This window comes from Bison bison, unplaced genomic scaffold (genome assembly GCF_000754665.1).
Source record: "Bison bison bison isolate TAMUID 2011002044 unplaced genomic scaffold, Bison_UMD1.0 scf7180017864048, whole genome shotgun sequence".
Classification (NCBI taxonomy): domain Eukaryota; kingdom Metazoa; phylum Chordata; class Mammalia; order Artiodactyla; family Bovidae; genus Bison; species Bison bison.
The window spans coordinates 7,485,342-7,497,217 of NW_011494620.1; positions in this window are offsets into that span (position 1 = coordinate 7,485,342).

An 11,876-nucleotide genomic window follows, 5' to 3' on the forward strand; every position below is an offset into this window, starting at 1 on the left:
TAGGTTGGTCATAACTTTCCTTCCAAGGAATAAGCGTCTTTTAATTTCATGGCTGCAGTCACCATCTGTAGTGATTTTGGAGCCCAAAAAAATAAAGTCAGCCACTGTTTCCACTGTTTCCCCATCTATTTGCCATGAAGTCATGGGACCAGATGCCATGATCTTAGTTCAAAATCTTGGCTTTAAGATGACTCTACAATGAAGCTACTCTAGACCACTTCTGCCCACACACATAGTTTTCTCTTTTGAATTCCTTTCACCACTCAGTTTATTGCTAAATTTTTGTCTTATGTCACTTAAATATTTAATAGGAGTGTGCCTTTCCTCATGCTTCTTTTGAACGCCTTATGGCACCAACACAGAACTATACATATAAGTACTGTTGAATGGATGAATGACTGGATAAACGTTAAGATGGAAAGTTTAACACATTGGAAACAAACACTTGTGATCCAAAGGTCCTAAATATACTGTTTTGGAAACTTTTAAATGTGGGATTTAACACAGTGTTTTTTTTTTTTTTTTTTAGCACAATGTTTTTGATAGGGAACAAGGGATAGACATCATTTTATGTTGACCAAATCCAAACAGTATTTTTGAGAGGGCAATTTCAATCTCAAAATCATAACGATATCAGTATCTTGTCACAGGAAATAATAGATTCATGTAATTTCAGTATCTGCCACAGCTCAGTGAGAGCAAAGAGACTTACTGAAAAGTTACATGCTTTATGTAAACGCTGAGCAGTAAATGACTTCTTTTTGTTAGGGTATCTCCAGACACCCCCTCCTCCTGTTGAACACAAGTTTCTGCCTTGTAAGAGAACAAAGGTGTGGATGGCAGAGCACTTCTGTCTGGAGGCTGACCTGGCTGTAAACTGACTCCATTTGCAGACGAAATGACTCGGATCCTATTTCTCTTGGACAAAGTCTTGATACATTCCTTTCTTCCCCTTAATCCCACTGACCAAAATACTCAGGTGAAAACATTCCTAGGAATAGTTTGAAATGAGGATAATGACCATTTGCTTCTACCACACTCCACTTTTCCAGGAAAGATAATTTCTTCTTTAATTGATGCTTATTAAGAACAGTCCACAGTTACTTCTTCCTCCAAATAAAACATTGAACTAAAAATATTGAAATCAGTTTGCATGTATTCATAAAGTAAAAAGCTGTGGGCTAATGTCTATCGTAAGATTATTTAAAACAGACAGAAATGTGAATGGCTGTAATAGAGAACCAAATAATGAAACATAAAGCATTTATGTTTGAAGAAACCTCCTTTGAACTGCAGCCACAATCCTTGAGGTGGTCTGCAATGACATTATTCATTTGAAACAGGACAAGCTATTTTGAAAAGGCATTTTTAAAGTCACATTCAATACATGGAATCTATGTTGAAAAAATTATTAATCATTTATAATAGTAAGAGCTCAGTTATCTAGAAACATCAGTTAACCTGAAATGCATTTGTTACACTTTTTAGTTGGGTGATTCAGACAAGCTACAGGAAAAGCTGGTGAAGATAATAATTTAATATCACAAGCAACTTTCAGAGGAAAAGCTTTCTTCAAGAAAGAGTGAGCCCTCTTAGGCCCATGAAAAATATATGATTGAATTCCTGAAAGTTTTAACCCATTGAGCATGACAAATAATTTTGGCCAAGAAAAATCTCAGTAATGCTCCCATGGAATATTTCTTTTTTTAAACAAAATAGCTTTCTGATGAACTCACCATGTAATTCAAGTTGCTACATGGATTAATGTTTTGCCTGGAATCAGGAAATATGAGTCAATTACCCTTTGGAGGACATATTTTAAAGATAGTGTTAGTTTCAGGGACTTATATGAAAGTCTCTTTTTTTTCTGAAGATAATCAGGCATCAGAAATAGTTAAGTAAAATAAACAAGTGAACAAGTAGAATAAAACAAAACAAAATGAAAATATCACTAGGATTACTAGAGGAAAATGGAGACCATGCCTTCAAATAATTGAAATAAAAGTTGAATTGTTCTGTCTGCACTGCAAGGGTGTTTCCCATTTGGCCATAAATATTATAGTACAGACCATCTATGAGGATCAATAACTGAACTTGCGTTTGTGTTGCACTGTCTGTAATCAACTCTTGTTTCTCAAAGGAATGCAAGTAAAGGTAAAAAAATGTTTACAGATTCATGTGATTCTTGACAGATTTCTCCACAAGGTAAATAATATGACAATAATCGGTAAATGTCTAATTGTACCTGAATCCTTTTGTTCTTTGGTGTTAGTCATTCAGTTGTATCGCACTCTTTGTGACCCCATGGACTGTTGCCCGCCAGGCTCCTCTGTCCATGAAATTCTCCAGGCAAGAATACTGGAGTGGGTGACCATTCCCTTCTCCAGGGGATCTTCCCAACCCAGAGATCAAACCCAGGTCTTGTGCATTGCAGGCAGATTCATTATCATCTGAACCATCAGGGAAGCCTTTGAACAAGAACAAAATGATGAACTGAGAAATCCAGATTGGTGGTTTGAGAAGGGAAGCTGGTCGAAGTTTTTATAGAGCATTCAACAAACTGACACATCCAAATTTGTGGGAGAAAAGGGAATTTACTGAAGAACAGAAAGACCACATTTGCATCCTTGTATATGTATCATGCCTGTGAAGGTAAACAGGTGAGTCCTACAGTCCCCTAATTAGAGCAGGCTTTGAATAGTTCTGAGAGACAGAAGTCTTTAGTCATGTGTGCTATACAATCTTAAAATTTTAGTCAAATGAGAGATTAAAATGACTCTTTTAAAATCAAATTCATTATTTGCCAAAAATCTCAATTCTTATGTGATTGTTCAGAGTATAAATCTTATTTTAATAATGTGTAAATGAAGTTACTCTCTTTACTGTGATCTATAAAATGCCTTCCACTACTTATTATTCATTACCTGGGAATAATTTTCTTCTCTTTGTGGCTCTATACCTTTTCTATCTTTAATCTAATTGTTCTGGCCAGCTGCTGTGATCTGTTGTGTCATGGGGATGGGGAGAATAATTTCTTAATTGGGGTCTAAACTGAAAGCAACTTTTCCATTAGGCAGCAACATGGGTGCCATGGCGACATGGGTCAGATTATTAAACACGATTGCGGTTACCCAAGGACGCTTATGCTTAAACTTTTCCATGGCCGATGTCACTCACAAGGTCAGTGTGTTATGAATCTTTCTTTTTGAAGCATTTCCTGAATAACAGTATCTCCAAATCTGTGTCATTAATTGCTTCTAATGGTCAAAGCCAGGACCTCCCACACTGACTTATTACAGATCTTAGTGGATGATAATGAGATTCAAATTTCATTAGCATGGTCCATGGGCTGTATCCTCTACTAGAAGCTGGGAACACAAGGACAGAAAGGCTTGTCTTGAATTGTCTCTTTCAATTCCCATTTCGCATGCACCTTTGCTATGTTGACTTCTATCAGGCTTTATATTCAATAAATATATTCTGAAATAGCTCTGCAAAGCTTATATTTGGGGGCCAGGAAGGAAGCCTCTCTCTCAAGGCAAGCAAAAAGGAAACTTCAAAACAAGCACTGCCAAAGTCATATACTTATACATTTCTGATGGACTTGGAGAGCTCTTCATTTCAGGACAATGTTTGTACGTTAATGCAAGACAATCAATAAAGGGTTCAGGTATATTTCCTGTACTCTGTTCACTCAGGAAGAAAATCATGTATACATAAAATCCCAAGTGATTATCTTCTCCCAAACCTGCTCTTTTCCCCATAATCCTAACTCAGATAATGATACCGGCATCCCATAAAACCCAAGTCATTGCCTCTAGCATTGGTCTCCGAGTCGTGTGGATTCTACCATCCAACCATTTTTTGAATCCATTCTCTGTTCTCTACCCTCACTGCCACTGAGAAGCTTTGAGTTTTCATCACCTCTGTCATGAATCACTGCACAGACCCAGGATTTCCTCATGGGCCCCATTACCTATAGTATGTCCCTCTTCAGTCTGTCTTCCTATACTCAAATTTGTCTTTTTAAGATACAAGTGTGATGGTGTCCCTTTCCTCTTTACAATGTTCATTGGCTCCTTGAATGGTGTAGCTCTTCATTTGATCTTTTATCTTCATTTCCCATTTCTTCCCTGGTGGCTCAGATGGTAAAGCATCTGCCTACAATGTGGGAGACCTGGGTTCAATTCCTGTGTCAGGAAGATCCTCTGGAGAAGAAAATGGTAATCCACTCCAGTACTCTTGCCTAGAAAATCTATGGACAGAGGAGCCTGGTCCATGGGGTTGCAAAGAGTCGGACACGACTGAGTGATCAAACTTTCACTTTTCCCATCTCTTCCCATAGTATGCCCTTTGTACTTCTCTGCCCTTCCATGTATACCTCTAATCTATGTGCAATGCCTTTGACCTTGTTTGCCTTGTTTTGTTTTAGTGTTTCAATGTCACAGCCTCTAATTCTTTTGCTGTTTTCTCTAACCAGAGAAGATTGTACTTTTTTCTGTACTTTCTGGTTACTTGGTATGTATTTCTAATTTAACTAATCATTTTATCTTCCAATTATTTGATTATGTTTTGTTTCTCTCTCCTACATGCTAAGCTACTAGAGACTTGTTGTTTAGTTGCTAATTCGTGTTTGACTCTTCATGACCTCGTGAACTGTAGCCTGCCAGGCTCCTCTGTCCATGGGATTTCTCAGGCAAGAATACTAGAGAGGGTGCCATTTCCTTCTCCAGGGGATCTCCTGAGATCAGGGATTGAACCTGTATCTCCTGCATTGGCAGATGGGTTCTCTACCACTGAGTCACCAGGAAAGTCCCTATTAGAGAGTAGGGGTTATCTTATTTGTTGTTGAATCTCCAGGCTTAACTCATTGATTGATCCAAAGTTGCCACCCAATCAATGTTGGGTGAATGAAGAAACAAGAATTGATATGTTCCTGCAATTTATTTATTAGGTGTGTATGGAATATGGTGCCATCAGCAATGTGCTGGTAATGCATGATATTGATAGCAATAACATAGCCAGACTTTTCTTACTATGCTTTGCACTCCATAGAGGAAAGCCACAGATATGCATCTAATTTGCTTGAATTCTGGAGATGAAGTGCCATAATTCCCCAAAATATTGGATGAGAAAATTGTACATGGTTCAGGAGAACAATGTATTCTTTGACATTAGCTATGAAAGCTTTCAAAACAAAAATATAACTTCTCCTTGCCTCTGAGCTGTTTTCCCTGGTCTCTTTCCTATGAGAGATCACATTTTTCTTTCTGTAGGCACAGTATTTTTAGAGCACTCTGCTGTTACAGAGCATTCTGCAACCCCTAGTTAACCTATTTAGATCCCAGTGTTCTTATCTGTATGATGAGGCTAATGGTACTAAGCTGCTCTATCAGGGATGTTTGATTAAACATGTTTCTTGACATTGCACAGACCCTGCATACATCAGCAAGGGTTTTCAAAATAAAATGTTCTATATGCACAAAAAATTGTTTCATTTGGCATTGTCTTAAAGGCAAGCACATTTCCAACAGGAGTGTTTGCATCATCAGCAAACATTTCAAAATGGATCTAAGGTAAAAATTGTTATGACTGCAGCAGAAAGTTTTATTTGGAGTTGATAAGATAGGCAAGTATTTCAAAACATCTCCACCCATATTTTTTTGTGGGAAAAGCAAGGTTTGGTGGACTGTGAGGTAGTTTTTGCTCAGCATGCTGGTTCTTACAGGGAATTTTCTAATATTTTTAACTTCAAGACAGGCCTATGTTGGGTCATGTCTTTGTACAATGCCTTGACACTTCAAATAGGAATGGAGCCCAGAATTGTTGATGGCATGCCGTGCCCTGGTGATTTTCCTGTCATTTCACGGGGGCAAGAAGGCCTGCATTCATCTCTTATGTGCAGAGCAAGATTGGCTTAGGTAGATAGAATCTCTTCTTTTACAACTCATTTTCCTGTCCATCTGACCTCTTCTTTACTTCTACCTTTTTTTTGCCGTACCACATTGGCACTTGGGATCTTAGTTTGCCAGCTGGGGATTGAACCTGTGTCTCTTGCAACGGAAGCATGGTGTCTTAACCGCTGGACTTCCAGGGAAGCCTCTACTTCTACTGCTTTTTGTGACAATGGCCAGTCTTTCTCCAAGTGAAAGGTAGCCCACACAGAGGAGAAGCCAGTAGAGAGAGGAGAAAATGAATGGAAATCAATAAAAAATATAAACAAAACATATCCTAGAATGCTTCCTAGAGGCTGAAAATTGGTAGCATGGACTCAGATCTTCCCAAAAAATGCAGAAGAATATTCCAACTCACATTCTCCTACCATCTGTTTCAAACCTACATTCAGTTGTCAATATGTGAATAAATGAGTGCCTCAGTAAAATTGGTGTGAAAAATAATGGCAGTTAAGCCAGGAGAAATAGCATAGATAAAGGTTCTGACTCCAGAAACTAGTTATAGTCAAGTTTTGATTAAGCTTGTTTTCTGTGCTTCCATAGCTTGATGCAACAGAATCGTCTGGAAATATTTTTAAACATTAAGAGAAACTCTTTTTATTGAAGCATAATATATATTTAAAATTTTTTATTAGAGTATAATTGCTTTACAATGTTGTGTTCGTTTCTGCTGTATAGTATACATCTTAAATGCATATATTTTAAGTATAAATGCTGAATTTTCACAAACTGAACACATTCATTACCAGGTCTCCCACACTGCAGGCAGATTCTTTACCAGTTGAGCCACCAGGGAATCCTTATTACTTATTAACAGAATTCTAATTTTCTGTTAGGAAAATTGTCAGAGAGACATGCAGTTACCTAGCTGCTACTGCTGCTGCTAAGTTGCTTCAGTCGTGTCCAACTCTGTGCGACCCCAGAGACGGCAGCCCACCAGGCTTCCCCGTCGCTGGGATTCTCCAGGCAAGAACATTGGAGTGGGTTGCCATTTCCTTCTCCAATGCATGAAAGTGAAAAGTCAAAGTGAAGTCGCACAGTTGTGTCCGACTCTTAGCGACCCCATGGACTGCAGCCTACCAGGCTCCTCTGTCCATGGATTTTCCAGGCAAGAGTACTGGAGTGGGGTGCCATTGCCTTCTCCGACAGTTACCTAGACTCAACGCTAAATCTTGACCTCTCTTGCAGTTAGGTGTAGGCATGTAACTAAAATATAGCCAATGGGATTTAAGCAGAAGTGTCATATGTGACTCCTGGGAAATCTTCAAAGGCTTGTGGTGTTCTCTTCTTGATCCTTTCCCTTTAGCTAGTGGCTGGAATATGGAAGCATTGGCTGGAGCTCAAACAGCCGTTTTGACCCAGGTCAATAAAGCCCATATGTTATGGTTGGCAGAGCAGAAAGCTGGACGGAACTTGGTTCCTTAGAACTTTATGGATTTCATACCAACTCTGTAGTTAGTATCAATTCAGAACTTTAGAATAAAGTATTTCACGTTTTGGCTACTATTAATATGAGTTTTCTAATACTAAAGCTGAACCTAATCCCAACTGACTCAGGATTTTCCTGTTCTATATGTGCATGTCTGAAGGATCCCAAGAAGAGGTGGTGATCTCTCAAGAACATGGTGTTCTACTACTTGCTAAGAAACAACTGAGAGCAAATTTGGGTTTTGATAATCAATTCTTAAATAAAACAAATGTGTGCAATTTTGTACAGTAGGACTTTCTTTCCAAGAGCTATGTTAGTGACTGGTCTCTTTCCATAGTCTTCACAGGGCTCATGTCTTATCTGGTATCTGGAGCTCTTGGGTGACATTCTCCAGAGAGTGGTTCATTCTTTGCAGGTCAGTGTTGGCCTTAACATATTGTAGTTTTAGGGGAATTCTATGGGTTAGGGCTTCTCAGGTGGCTCAGTATTAAAAGTATCTGCCTGCCAATGCAGGATACATAGGAGATGCAAGTTTGATCCCTGGGGTGGGAAGATCTCCCAGAGGAGGACATGGCAACCCACTCCAGTATTCTTGCCTGGAAAATCCCATGGACAGAGGATTATAGCCCATAGGACTATAGCCCTATCCCTGGCAGGCTATAGTCCATGGGGTCACAAAGAGTCTGAGACCACTGAGCTCACACACAGACAAGATAGATGGATTAGGGCAAGTTTCCAGCAGCAGTTAAGGGTACTGGATTCAATTCCTAAAGAGATGAAGCTGGCATGAGTTTGGCATATTGTCAAGTTTTAAGCCAAGACGAGCGGGAGTGGGCTCTCACTGTAACTCCAGTACCAGGGGGAGAACTGAGATGGGAACCAGGTTCGGGGATGGAGCTGAAGCAGAGGCAGGGAAGAGTAGCAGGTCCCCGGGCATCAGAATGCCCAGGACTGGCTGACTCTGGTGTGCACCAAGACCAGCTTCAAACCTCTATTGATCAGTGCCTGAGGTTCCTAATGTTTGTATACCCTCTACCTTGGTCAGAACTCAGACAGGGCTGAAGTTACTGATAAAAGATAGCACTGCCTGAGGCCGAAATGCATGAGAAAGATCATCGTCTGACTTTTTGCAACTTACTTAACTCTTCTTGGGCTTCCCTGGAGGCTCAGACGCTAAAGAATCTGCCTGCAATGCAGGAGATCCCCAAGTCAGGAAGATCCCTTGGAGATGGGCATGGCAACCTACTCCATTATTCAGTCCATAGGGATGCAAAGAACTGGATATGACTGAGTGACTAACACTCTCTTCTTAGCCTCAATTCTCTCTTCTGTAAAATTGGAGCTAATAAGACCTGGCTCAGAGGTATTCTATGATAAATTAAAAGACAGAAAGCTATGTGCAAGGAATTTGCAAATTGTGACAAGTTATACAAATGTAAATTATTATTACTCTCTGGGGAGAAGGATGGCAGCAATTTAACTGTGCAGAGCAAATCTCCCTAGCATTTAAGATGAGATGAATATAATTCATTCATCTGAAATGAAAGGGGGGTAGATTTATGGCATCAGGATATAATTACTAGATTTGTAATCTGGTCAGGAAACTTATGTCAAAGACATACTGTATTCTTATTTGAGAAAAATGCAAGGCTTTTCAAGAGATCACACGATGGACTTGTTTACCTTTTAATCATTTCATAGGCAATATGGTTTATCTTAGGGAAGCCATGATTCACAAAAGTCCAGCTTATGATCTATGTGCATCAAGAACAGCCATGTTGAGAGAGATTAAATGTTGTGTGTTATTCAAGACAACCACTCAGCATCAAATACAAGAGTCAAGAGTGCTTGCTTTTTGCCATAAAACAGCATTGGGGAGTATAGGTTTACAATTGTATTTGTTGTAATAAACCATATTTTATAGGCAACAGGTGTAGCTGACTTACATCCTAAATTGTGTGAGGCTGTGCTGTCAGGCAGGCTCTAAAGGGATTTGGAAAGATTTATGAGACTGAGTGACAGCCAAGGTGATTCTTGAAATTGACTTTTTTAAGGTGTCATTTTGGTGAATGACAGGTTATAGTTACTAAAAAAAAAAAACCCTCATAATAATAAGGAGTCTGTCTTTAAATGGCAGTAAGGCTCTTTAGTGGGGAGGGGGGGAAGCTCATTTTTAAACTAGAAATTGCTACATTTTGGACATTCGGCAAATCTAATTGGCTCTGAGCATGTGGCCTGACTTGCTCAGCCATTCAGAATCACTTCTTCCCCCAGCCAAAGGCCACATGCCTTCAAACTGGGTTATAATCTACTCACCCTGCTTAAACAGAGTTTGCTGTTAATTAGGATCTTTTCGATTATTGCAATTAATTTGAAGACAAATGAATCAGCTATGCATCAAAGGAAGAGAAAGAGGAAAAAAATAAAAGAAGTAAAAATGTATTCCATGGTCTTGTCAAATGAACTTCTCTTTCCTTCTGTCATCCTGCTCAGGGGCCCCCATGCTTGCTCCTCTCCCTGAGATAAATCATTTAATCTTTACCCTCCTCTCATGTTTCAGACCGGTCAGCTAGTCTCACAAAGCTTGTCAGCATTTGAACTTAACATTTTCAGGTTGAATAAGAAGCATTTTTTTTTTCCTTTCATTTTTGATTGGTTGTTAAATACGATATCATAACTGTAGAGAAAATTTTAGAGGAAAACAAGGCCTGTCATTCTCCTTAAGGTAATTGTTTCTTTTGTATTTTTGTTACTAAGTCATTTGTTTACATGACAAATGATTATTGTGAGCCTTCAATAGCCCGAGCTCCGTTTTAGACTGGGGATATAACTGGAAACAAACCACTCTGCCCTTCTGGGATTTTCATTTGAATGTGGGGAGAGAGAAACAAACGAATATTATGTCAGATGGTATTGAGGTCTAAGGAGACAAAACAGGGTAAGTGTTGGGAGTGTGAGGTTGGGTGGGGAAGCTATTATTTCCTTTCTATTTTCTTCCAACCACACACATACTCCCTCCGCACTCTGTAAGACCATGTAGAAAATGCTAACATGCTCCACCCCTCCCCCACAAAAAACCCAACCTATAAATATATATTTAGAGATACAGTCTAAACTTTATTTTTTGTAGCATTCATATGACATTTAACGTGACAACACAAATAAGAGTCTTCCCTGGTGGCTCAGATGGTTAAGAATCTGCCTGCAATGAAGGAGACCCAGGTTCAATCCCTGGGTGGGGAAGATCTGGAGAAGGGAATGGCAACCCACTCCAGTATTCTCGCCTGGAGAATCCCATGGACAGAAGAGCCTGGCAGGCTACAGTCCATAGGGTCACAAAAAGCTGGGCATGACTGAAGCAACTAACACTTTCACTTTCTTTCAACACAGAGAAGAGGTTTGATGCTAATGCTCAAATGGAGAAACTTGGAAGAAATAGAGAGATAAAGCATCAAATAAAAGAGGAAATTGGCACGAGACAGAGGAGAAAAAGTTCTAGTCATTAAAAATTTGCATTCACATCAAACTCTGAGAATTTGGGGCAAGACCAAATTATAGGATAGAGAAATCCTGAGATAAAGTTAGAAACAAATCAAGGAAGATTAAAAGCAGTTTATGTCAGGGGCTTCCCTGGTGGTCCAGTGGTTAAGACTTCACACTTCCAATGCAGGGGGTGTGGGTCGATCCCTGGTTCAGGAACTAGGATCCCACATGCTGGGAGGCCTAAAAACCAAAACAGAGCAAACAGAAAAGCAAATGGAATGCACATAACAAAAGTTTTTTAAAGAGCAGTTTATGTCAGAGTCAACAGTCTTGTCCAACCTGTGTACACTGATTGTTTCTGTTTTGCATAAAGTTCCTGCGTCCCCTCTGGTCCTAGAAAAGAGTCAGAAGGTTAAAAATATTGCGTTCTGCCTACCTACAGATGTTAGGACTATTAGCAATTTGAGAGATGCACTAACACCTTAAAATTGAAAAGTCTAAAATCAGAAGATGCTAAGCTCTGATATGGGCTTTTTCAAGAGTCTACGCCAAGTTGAAAGTTGAGTAGTTCAATTTTCCCTGCCCCCTTTAAATGCAAGTATATTTGTATATGGCTAATTTTCATTAAAATAATGGTTAGAATCATCACATGTAAGATTCAATAGCCCCCTTTACTCTGGGAGCCACCAAGGACCAGCAGAATGAGCTCAGCATTGGCAGCAGGCAGATTTGGATTTAAATCCTGGCTTTTCCAGGTATTCATTGACCTCAGGCAACTCAGTTCACCTCATTGGAACTATTTGCTAGCCAGTGGGGACATTTATGGTGCTGAAAATGATATGCATTCAAGGATCTAGTCTTGACTTGCACACACGAATGCTCAGTTGTGTCCGGCTCTTTGTAACCGCATGGACTGCAGCCTGCCAGGCTCCTCTGTTCACGTATTTTTCCAGGCAAGAATTCTGGATTGGATAGCTATTTCCTTCTCCAGATATAGTGAGTATTCAGTT